The sequence below is a fragment of the Fundulus heteroclitus genome, chromosome 14, assembly GCF_011125445.2.
Source record: "Fundulus heteroclitus isolate FHET01 chromosome 14, MU-UCD_Fhet_4.1, whole genome shotgun sequence".
NCBI classification, from domain to species: Eukaryota; Metazoa; Chordata; class Actinopteri; order Cyprinodontiformes; family Fundulidae; genus Fundulus; species Fundulus heteroclitus.
This window is the reverse complement of record NC_046374.1, coordinates 6168505-6180687: the sequence shown is the minus strand read 5'-3', so window position 1 is coordinate 6180687 and position 12183 is coordinate 6168505. Positions and strand designations below refer to the sequence as shown.

At 40.3% G+C, this 12183-nt stretch overlaps 1 protein-coding gene across 1 annotated transcript in view; it reads right to left on the bottom strand.

Moving 5' to 3' along the window:
• Positions 1 to 12183, bottom strand: part of ank2b (ankyrin 2b, neuronal) — a 222490-nt gene that overhangs the window by 209387 nt on the left and 920 nt on the right. The window lies entirely within an intron of this gene.

Here is a 12183-nt window from a genome sequence, read left to right as displayed (position 1 = left end):
GATGGACATTTATTTTTGGATGGACATTTAAAAAATACAAAAAACTGTGGAACATGCATTTCTGCCGTGGGTCTTATGTATAAAAAAATGTGTCATTCATTGTACTTAAGGGTCTACACCTTGAAGTGTATGGTCCTTGTGTGACTGGTAAAAAAAACAAACAAAACAAAAAGAAAACTTAAAATCCTACTTGTCAGGAGGGATACCTGACTGGCACCCCTACATATATATACAAAAACCCACCCACTAACCAAGAATAATCTTGCAAAACCATTACAAAGTAAATGTACCTGAGTAAATGTAACTAGTTACTATCCACGTCTGCCTCTTTCTGATTAATTTCATATAATCCACATGTGTTGTACTCTGCTCCTACTCCTCCCAGTGCGTGGCCATTTCAATAACGGAGTGTAAGGTCGCTTTTCATTTTTTTGTGAAACCCAGTTATCACAAATTCCGACTCAGATACTAGTAAACTTCTGTTTGTCTTTTTGAGCTTCAAAATCTCAGTTTTTGGCTAGATCGTATCGTTATCTAACTAATGATTCTTAATTTTTGCTGAGCAGTTGCACTCTTAGTTCATTCTTAAAGGTATACTATGCAACCGGGGTTGATTTTCCAGCGAGGCTCCCCCCAGAGGGCGAAAGTAAAAGTGCACTGTTGTAAAGATGCTCAGCTGTTCTGGTTTCTCCATCAAGCCAGGCGCGGTTGTTTTGAGCTTAGCAGACAGGTGAACGCAACGAAAAGTGGAAAAAACGGCAGTACAAACAATGACTAACACAGTGAATGTATGAACATCAAGCTTCCCGCAGCGCTATCTTGGCGAGGCGGCCGCCTCGGCAAACTCACGCTACCGCCTCGCCAACATTCAAAAAAATATATATTATAATAATAATAATAATAATAATAATAATAATAATAATAATAATAATAATAATAATAATAATAATAATAAATAAATAAATAAAAGAAAGAAAACTCGATATGCTTGCATGTTTATTTGACGTTAAGACGCGGTTCTTTGTTGTTGCTTTCGCGCCTGCATATAGTGAATGGCAGGGCAAAAACACATGCAGTTCTCGCCGTAAAGCAAGACCGACTCTCGCGGTCTTGCACCAGACTTCTGAGCCTGTGGGTGCGGGCCAAGAGCTCTTGCAATTGCAAGTACGGTATTTCCCCCACAGACCACCAGGGCGGCCGAGAAAACCTTTGTTCGACCTGAAATGACTAATTTAATCATCCAAAACGATATGGAACACATTCATTAACTGAAAAATGTTGCATAGTATGCCTTTAAAACAGGACTGTGTAACTTTTAGTCACTAGGGGCGCTAGACCTGGAAGTTACAGGTCTAGCGCCCATGAAGGCCACTGGCAACACTGCACTGTCGTAAAATTAAAGAGTCTCCATGGGTGTTTTGGAATCTGATAGCAGACCAGTTTGGACCAGCAGATTCAGAAGTCCTCCAGGACTTCTCAATCTGCTGGTCCAAACTGGTCTGCTATCAGAGTCCAAAACACCCGTCTAGACCCGTCTAGGTTAAATCCTACATCAGAGAGGAAAAAAGATCTGTTTTATTGCCTAACATCAACTTTTATCCTGGTAGCTTAGCATTTAGCTCCTACAAAACTGAAATATATAGACTGACATATTCGGTATACAACAGGCAAAAAGATAACTTCTCAGTCTAATAATAGTGATGCAAAAAAAGAGCATCCTGATTTGCTCCTTCATCAAACAGCAACAAGCAAATATTTTTGCAAGATGCATTTGTAAACGAAGCCTCATATATTTTTTATGGGATAAATCATTGAACTCATAGACGGTATACTTCCTTTTCTACCTTAACCATGTATCCCCTGGGTTGTTTCATAAGAATACCAACAGCATGATGAGTCCCAGCTCTAAGTTCATTTTAACACAATTATTTTTTAGAGTTGAAGAATATAATGTAATAATATAAAGAATATAATGTAGGTCTATGGAATGCATTCTTTCCCCTCTAGAAATAAACAGATATCTATCTATTTAGATATTGGGAAAATGCTGCACTTTTCCCAATACTTTCCCTTAAATGTGTTTCATACATTCTTAAATATCCTTTGGGACTTCTGCTTTACACAAGAACAGCCTGTTGCGAAAGGTCTGTTGATTCAGTACTTTTACAATGATACATTCCCTGTTCTGAGAAAGACCAATGAAGTTTCTTTGACTTTTTCACCAATACTAAAAAGAAATGCATAAAATGCTGAAACAAAGTAATGCTGCCTGCACACACTAATTTCAAACTGTCCCACATCAACATGTAAACAGGCTACAGCTGGCAGAGTGAGGCCAGCCTGTTTGACGGACCTGAAGCTGTAAACATGAAGATCTGATTAACAGAACAGTGTTTTCAAGAATTCAAAGCACTAAAAAAAACTTCAGTCTCCATTTGTGAATGCTCATTGTGTTTGTGGGGCTGATTTATGGGAAAGCAGGGAACATTTTATTGGAAATCTGTCGAGGGTAGAACCACTGGCTGTTTATAGCTTACACACTGAGGACCCGACACTGACACGAGAGATCAAGAAACAAACAGTTCTTATAATAAAATCCCAGTTACTGCCAATTTATTTTATGAGGATGTACTATACACAGCATTGTAAACATTAGGTAAACCTACTGAACCTGATGTTTGGATGGCTGATTAGTTGGACTGGAAGAATAAATATTAGCAGAACAAACAGTCTAAACTGAGCCAAGATTGTAAGGTGATAATCTGTATCATGCAACATTAGGCCAGTCTAACTACAGTAAATATTAGAAAATTTTTAATTTCCTTCTCAGTACTAATAAATATTCTACTCTGTAGTACCTCATATCTAATTTTTGTCCATCGGTCAGGTTTTATTAAAAGATTCCAAGTTTCTTCATCATGTCTACATCACAATGTTTTAGTATGAAGTCATTGGTGCTTTACCTCCAAATTAATTCAATTATGTTTCTGAGTCTAATTAAACCTGAGTCTAGCAGCAGATGTTCTATTAGAGAACATTAGAGAAGACCAAGGAACACAGCAGACAGGTCAGGGAGAAAGTTCAGGTTAAAGGCGGGTTAGGTTCTGAAACAATCTCCCAAACTTTGAACATCTTCCAGAGCTCTGATCAATCCATCATCTGAACATGGAGAGAGGATGGAGCACCTGCTAACCGGAAGAAAACCTTTTAGAGGTCAAAGAAGACTTGAGACTGGGGTGGAGGCTCATTTTCCAGCAGGATAACGACCCTAAACATACAGCCAGAGCTATGGAAAGGTTTAGCTCTGTGCATATTCATGGTTTAGAATGGCTGAATCATAGTCCAGACCTAATTAGGCTGGGTGTCCGTCCCTCTGTCCGTGACGTGCAGAAGAGACAAGCATCTAGCAATGATAGGTGAAAATCAATTTGTCTACATGATTACTACATTCAGAAGCGTCTGCAGCCAAAACAATACCCCACTATCCGCCATTTTTTAGATTCTTCTGTGGTTTTCAAAATTGTAGGCCACCATAATATTGTAATGTCGATCAGAATTGAACTGTAGCAGAACCAGACCCTACCGCTCTACTTGTTTAGTCAGGGGAACAGACCTTAAAATTCTGCTACTGTTCTACAAAGCAGTAAATGGCTTAAAGCATTTCTGGTCAACTATGAACCATGTGGACCCCCTTAGGTCTTCACTGCCCTGCTGACTCACTGCCCCCAGAACCAGAACCAAACAAGATGAGGCAGTTTCTATGCGTCTTCAGCTTAGAAACAAACTCTCTGTAAACCTGAGAGTTTCAGACCCTGTTAGTTAGATCAACAAATCTGGCCAATTAACTGCTTGAAACCTTTGTTTATTTTATGTCTTTATTGTCTGTATTTTAATTGTTTTCTTTTTGCAATACTTTTATGGCTTAATATTTACATTCTGTCTTTCCTTCAATATCCTGTAAGGCACTCTGGGTTGTCTTGTGTATGAACAGTGCTATATATATATATATATATATATATATATATATATATATATATATATATATATAAATTCCTGGCTTTAAAAACAAGCGGCACCTTCAAATGGTAGTACGGATATCTGACGCTAAAGTTTTGCTGACAATGATCCAACATGCTGCAAACAGTCCCTTATGCCACAGGAATACTGTGCCGGTTAGTCCACCTTTTTCATACTTTATAATAATAAAAATTTGTTTTGCTCCAGTTTGAGCATTAACACATGAATTTAGGAAGGCATTTAATCCCCAACTGATAGGTACCCGCTTCATTTCCTCAGCCACACCCTAGCTGCAAAACTGCAAACGTCTTGTCTGATCAAATAAGCAACAGTCCCTTTATGACAAGAGCACAAGCCGTTCCTTTGTCCCAAACCGTCTGCTTACCATCCGTGGATACACAGACCTCTATTCAAACGTCTTATACACAGACAAGAGCCTGTGCAGCTTATTCCATCAATGCCGTGTCAATGGCATGTCCTGCTCATCCTCATATCCTCAACAGATCCTCAATAGTCCCACTTAGTGAGTCAATTTACCAGCATAGGTGGCAGAGAGTAGCTGTGGTATCACAATCTCCCTTTTTCTTTTTTTCACATAAAAACCCAGCGTACCATTTATACATGTATACCAAATGCCTGCACGCTGTTGCTGTAATGGAAGCCATACTCCTTGATTGTGCACCATCATGGCCACCAAAAGAGGATTCTGATTGGTGTAGAAAATGCTCGAAGCCTTGGGAGGACTTTCTATATATTCTCTGTCAGGCCAGGAAGCTTTGTTTGGGGCAGTGAATATTCTGTTAGGCATCTCAGTGCAAACATTTGCATCTTAAAAGGTTAAGGTAGAGAACCTTGCAAAAGTATTTTATGACTTTACAGTCAGAGGCATGAATGTATTTTATTAGAGTTAAAGGTGATACCCAAACACAAACAAGTTTTAAAAAATATTTGCAACCAACAATCTGCAAAAAGCTTTACACATTTTCATAGATTCCACTTTAGTCTGAGGACTAAAGAAAATAGCATAAATGCAGCTGTTTTGTTTCTGGCCTCAGAGGTTTGGTAGAAAACATTAGAGAACAACCAGGATCAAGAAGACCAGGGAAACCGGCAGGCAGGTCCGGCAGAAAGTTCTTGTTCCATTCAGTCACTGTCTTGCAGAACAATCCATTTGCTGAAATTACGGCAAAAAGTCTTGGGTTGAGTCCCCAGCATCTTACGCTTCTAGAGACAGAAAGGTTTGACCATTTTTCTTTGCTAGTTAGCTGTAGCTCAGTCAATTTGGAAGAGCATCTATAAAAAGGTAAATGGCTTGTACTAGTAGAGTGCTTTATCAAGTCTCCAAAGCGCTTTACACTACAGTCTGTCATTCACGCACACATTTACACCCTGACGGTGGTGAGCTATGTTAGTAGCCACAGCTGCCCTGGAGCAGGCTGACAGAAGCGAGGCTGCCATACAACGGCGCCATCTCTGATAAACATCCCTGTCAAAGTCATGCCAGAATTTTTCAGTAGGATACAGGTCTACACTTTGACTGGGCCACTCTCAAAGATTATAACTCTGGCTGTATGCATAGGACAGTTTTCCTTCTAGCAAGAGATTGTCATCCCATCCCCAAGTCTTTTGCAATTGAACAGGTTTTCTTCCATGGTATGGTGCTGACAACGCCATGTTTCACAAAGGGTATGGTGTGTCCAGCATAAACTACAGTGATAGTTTTTTGACACAAGTTTCCAATCTCATGATAAGAAAAATAGAACTAGAAAATATTACTGTTACTTTTATAGTCATTCTGTTGTGGATGAAATCGGGGACGTCTAGTCACCCTGCTCTAGGAGCATTGTGTACCAGAGTGCCCAGCTGACTGGCAGCATGTAGGATCTAGTCTGATGGAGAGTGAACTTTCTCCAGCAGCTTTTGTGGACATAGGGAAGTCAGAAACTGAGGAGCATAGTGAGTAAAGGTCACCAGCTTTCTGCCCAAGTCTGGGTTTGGCAGGGGAACAACACTTGTGTGACTGCTGTATGCCAAGTATAAAGATTGGTGAAGAAAGGATCTTGCTTTGGGGCTTCTTTTCAGGAGTTGTGCTCAGGCCTCTTAGAGAAAGGAATGCTTAATGATTCAGCATGCCCAGACATTTGTTTTTTATATTTGCAACTGTGTAGGAGCAGCTTGGAGAAGGTCCCTTCCTTTTAAAACACAAAGCAAGGTCCATAAAGAATTGGGTGAAACAGTTTGGGGTGGAACAGTGGAAGAGGTTTGCACAAAGTTCTGACAGAACACCTTAGGAATGAGTTAGAGTGGAGACTTTGAGCAAGGCTTTCTCATCCAACAACAGTGTCTGACCTAAACAATACACTTCTGGAGAAAGTCCAATGAAAACTCCAAAACCCTGTGGAAAGGTTTCCACAAAGAATTTAGGCCGAGTTAGCTGCAAAGGCTGGACCAACATCATCATAAACTCTATGAATTAAGAATGGGATGTGCTCATGTTTGCATGTGCCTGAAGACAGATCAGTGAATTCTTCTTAAATGTAGAGTATGTGCATCACTTTTGATGAGCCCCTGTTTTACACAGCGTGTATATGGGGGGTGAGGGTGTAGTTTCAATGCTCGATGACAAGACAACGCTACTCCACTTCAGTCCCTACACCATGTTCTGTCTGGTGCAGCATATGTGTGGGATTCAAACTGAGACAGGAGGGGCTAAGCCTGAATGGCTGAGCTTGTCTTCACTGGTGGGCAGAGAGATGAATGGGATTTTACAGCGATTTTCTGATTTCACTATGCCAGAGCTTAGAAGTGTACAATCCTGTTGCCATAAGTGACAAATAAAGTAATAAATGCAAACTAGTAGACCATTGTACTGCTTTTCTTGTATTGTTCAAATGTATTGTGCAGAAAAGGGCTTAGTCATGACTGAGAAGGTGAAGGTAGAGCCAGGGGAGACAGCTTGCTGATGTTCTTTCTCACACGAGAGAAGAAAAATTAACAAATTTCAACTCTCATCTCATCTCATCTTGTGTAAATTCCTGGATTATATTTTGTTCTATGGGACCAAGTCATTGGATGCAGACATTGTAAGAAAGAAGGTTAAGGACGGTGTGTTTTGTATCCTAACGCTGGCAGCTCCTCTGATCATACATCACGGTGCCCAACAGCAGCAAGAAACACTATAAATACATCACGTTGCAAAGTTTTCATACAATTAACTCTTTCACGTTTTATCACATTACAACCACAAATAATTAAAATGTAACAATTTTTTTCAAAGAAAACTAAACATTTCTAAAGATGCTTTTATATTCAGCTTCCTGTAGAATACCAAAAATAAAATCCAGTGAAACCAGTTGCCTTCTGAAGTCACCTAAGTGGTAAACAGAGTTCACCTATATGTAACTGGATATGAGTCTAACTACAGCTGTTCTGTTTCTTGCCTCTGAGGTGCTCTAAAGAACATTAGAGAACAAAGAGCACCATGAAGACCAAGGAACCCAGCAGACAGGTTAGGGTGGAAGTTGTGGAGAAGTTTAGATTACGTTCTACAACAATTTCCCAAGCTTTGTAGATGTCTCAGAGCTCTGTTCAATCCATCATCTGAACATAGAGAGAGAAATTGGAGCACCTGCAGACCTACCACGACATTGACCTCCACCTTAAATGAAAGAAAGCTATCCCTTTTGCGGTTTGCAGCAGACCATAGGGGACAGAACAACCAGTTAGGTGGAAGTGATCAGCTCACATAAACACACCTCCTCTCCCCACAGTGAAAATTAGTGGTGGCAGCATCATGCTGTGGGGATGCTTTTCTTCAGCAGGGACTAGGAAGCTGGTCAGAGTTGATGGGAAGATGAAGCTAAATCTAGGACAATCCTGGAAGAAAACATGTTAGTGGTTTTAGAAGACCTGAGACTGGGGTGGAGGTTCACCTTCCAGCAGGACAACCACCATGAACATACAGCCACAGATACAATATGATGGTTTAGATCAAAGTATATTCAGGTGTTAGGATGGCCTAGTCAAAGTCACTACCTAAATACAACTGAGAATCTCGTATGCTGACTTGAACACTGATGTTCACAGATGTTCTCCGGAAAATCTGACTGATCTTGAGCTGTTTTACAAAGAAGTATTAGCAAAGCTTTCAGTCTTTAGATGATCAAAGCTGGTGGAGACAATTCCCAAATGAATATTGGCTGTAATATGAAAAATCATTTCTGCTCCTTCCAAAATTTGAGCCTGGCTCACTATTATCTGAAAAGTGTGAATATTGAAAAAAACCAACCAATTATCTAGCAAGTGTAAGCAGTTCATTCAGTCTACCGGCACTGAACTTGTTTTCTCACTGATTCCAATTAGCATATTAAGATAGCTGACCTAGTTCTGTTAACTCAGATCAGCAGGTTTGATATTTTTAGAACTCCGATCCAGAGGAACTCTTCAAATCGAAGTTAGATAAAATAGATTCTTAAAGCAGAGCAAGGCTGGTCTGTAACACTCTAAGCTTGGCTGGGATAGAAAAAAAAAAACGAGTGGCAGATGTTCTCCTCCACAGGGGCTGACCCTGTTCCAAACTGCATGCTAACCCCCTCCAGCCATTCTGTCCATCTTCATATTCTGACTCTTCGCTTTGCAGTTTTAGCCAAACGCCTGATAGTGCACAACACAAGATTAGGATTTGTAACAAAAGGACTAAGCTTACTTGTTCTTAGCAGTGGTATTGCACAGAGGTTGTGAAGGTGTGAGAATCGTGACCTCATAAGGAGAATGTTTAAAGACACAAGTTCGGAATAACCAACTGAATTGTGTTTGCTCTAGTCAATTTATCTCAGTTGGTTCAAAACAGTAAGGTAAACTTAAAGCTGTAATACTGGTTGGTAGGGGTCTTTTAAGTTTTAGGGAGTTCCCATTCCTTCATGCGTCATAAACAGTTGACTGACAGCTCACAGCAACAAGTGGGGAGGGGGCTGTAGTAGTGATACAGAATCAAGAATGTTTTATTTGTCACTGGGGCAGATATTTCTCTTTGGCTACTCCTGTTCACATTCAGCGTACTACACATAACCAGAGAAAACACCAAGCTGCCTCCTTGAATATTCTTTGCAGAATCTTGCCGAGGTATTTTTTTCACCATATTAAGAACACGATGGGTTCCCTTATTGTTGTTGACACAGTAATTTCCCTGATGTTTGGAAAATGAAAATAACGTCTGCAGCAATGTTGTATGAGACTATCATCACGCTGGCAGTATATTAGAGTCAGCTGTTACCCCCTGAGCTGCAGTGCAAGGCACTCATAGCCCAGTATTGGGGTTAGCTGCTGCCTTTGGTGCAACATCATAGCCATTGCATCATCAGCTGGTCTGTCCAGCACACTTGCAAGTGAATTTGATCCAAAACCACAGTGGGAATCCTCATTTGTTGTCAACGACACACATCAGCTGGGTTGTGGTAAAATATATTGAGAGACAACAGAACATGGAACCTGAGCTAAGAGTAGTTCTTAAAGCTCAAGAGAAGATTACAAGGAGTCATACTTGACTAAATTGTTTCAGATCCAAGTAAAACATAATTTGTGTGTCTAAACTCTAGAATGGATAGGTGTCTTGAGCCTAAATTTGGCCAGCCTCCACGAGAACATTTGGCAACACTTTGAACAGGTACATGGGTATTCAGCATGTGAACTCTTTAGACGTTTTCTGATTTTAATCTCACTTGCTCTGAAAGACAAACTAAAACTCTGTGAAAGTAGGCAAAACAACAACCTAAACACCTTTGATTGGAAAGTTGTCATGTTCTAAAGGTCCCTTCAACAATGCCTCTACATACCTAAGTTCATCCTGCTAAAAAACAGCATGTAACATTTTCCATGAAATGACTGAGAAACATGTACACTCGTAACACTACAAAGCTTTGCACTGGTAATTTGGAATGTCTACAGGAAATACTGACTGTGGGTAAATGGAAAATCCTGGCTATTGGACAACAGGCCCAAAACAGCTGAACTTTTCCAGTCCACAGCTCTCCAACACAGTTTACCTTGTCTCAACTCTGGAGCCCAACACTTACATGACGCTGTACTGTTGTAATGAGACGATTTACAACGTAAACACAATGCAACACAGTTGCAAACTGAGAGAAGTCAGTCGCCCATGTCTAGTCCCATTAAGCTTGTAAAGTTCTTACAGATTGTAGAACTGTCTATCAAAAACCCAGATTAAAAATTTGCGTGCATAGGGATTACAGAATCAGATGCAAGAAACTAAAACCCTAAGATATTATTTTAGATCAAACATATTTTAATTACAGATACTGTATCATTGCCCAAAGATATGGACATTGCAAGGACTGGTATTACAATCATTAACATTCAATGAAAAAAAGACAAAACGCTGTGATCCACTGGCAGCATCTTGCCCCATGGACCACTGATAGCCACCCTACCCCAGGACCCTGCACAGATCAAAAGACACAACACCTTTAAGGCCTGGTTAAGAATTATTGGAAATGACAGACTAACCTAACATTTCAGCCTGGTATTAAAACCTTTCCTAAGGGTCCAGATCTCTGCTGCCTGCTTTACATGCAGCTAAATGCCTGGCAAAGGACGAATGAGCAATCAGCAGGTCCGCTGGTGTTTCGGTAACATAAACACTATAAATTACTTTAACAAGCTCCTTAACTTTGACACGTTTGACTCACATTTATGTGGAGTTATTTTGGCAAAGAAACTCACCTGTGTAGTTCAACAAGCACAATACAGGAGACAGAGAGAAAATAATGCCTGGCTTTTCAAAGTTTAGCATCAGCGTCTAGAGATTTTTATATAAATCAGCCCCACAGTAGAACAGTTAAAAATGAAGTTGTTGCTTAACTTTGTCAGGGCAGGCTGTGTTGTCTGGAAGGGACTGGGTGTTCCACACAGGGAGATTTTAGGCTTTGGAGGAGTAATTCTGTGGAGACTGCCATGAGTTCAGTCAACACCATAAACAGCAAAATAGATATCAGACCAAAACTGACCCACCTATACATTCTTCTGATTTCGGCAGATTGTGTTTCGACTGCCAATCTAATTCAAATACGTTCATTTCAAAGACATTCATTTATATATGGTCCCAATTCACAACAAATGTTAATTGTACAGAGAGATTCCAAGTCCATCACAACCGTTCCAAATTGATCCTAGCTATCAAACAATGCAGTAATGCTCAGTTTATTATTCAAATCAATTAGAACGTTTTTTTGTCTAAAGAATGTGGACACATTTCACTGTCCTCAACCTTTCCTGAATTTGTTGCCACCTATATTTAGCTCTGTTGGGACACGGTCAGACAACCCATGACACATGCTAGGTCCAGGTGTAGACAGGATCTAAAGTGGTTAAACAAATTTCAGGGCTAGTATGAAATACCTGAATGTGCACGGTTCACTTATTTTTCTGCTAGGGCTTCCCAGGGATCAAAATCTTCCAAATCCAACTCTGTGTGCCAAGGTCCCCTGTACCTAGGTTTCAGACCCAAGCATTCGCTTCATTTCTGTCTCTTCAACCCTGTGTACACACTAGGAATCAGAGGCCTCCAATGGGCAACTGATACTGTGATCCATCAGTTGCAAAGACATCTGTTACCAGCACGGTGCAGATTTACTTTTAGGGCACCTTTTTTCCCAAACCATAAATAATTTAGTTCTGTAAAATAACAATAATCAAGTAATTACATTGTTTTATGCCAGTTATTAACAATGACAAAGAGCAACGTTTTGGCAGTCAAGACAACGTTATTGTTATCAATGTCTTTGGCGATAGATCGGTGGAATCAGCTGCACATTTTGATTTAGGTGTTAAGGCTTCTGCACAGGGTGGCATGGCCGACAGGGGCTCTGAATCGTTCTCTCTCGGTTGTCACAAAGCGGGTGTCCCATGGCGGGCAAAAGCGACAACCCCCTCTCCCCTACCTCAACCCCTACCTCCCTGATGTAAATCCAGTATAATCACAGCAAGATGAAAAAAAACGTTGCTCTTCATCACAGGTATCTGATTCCTATTCTTAAGACTTAATGCTATAAAAGGTCTGGTTCTGTGTTAGGATCCCCTCCAGCTTTAACCAGCTTTAGCACAAAAAAAAAAAAAAAAAAAAAAAAAAACATTCAAACCTCAGCTGGGTAC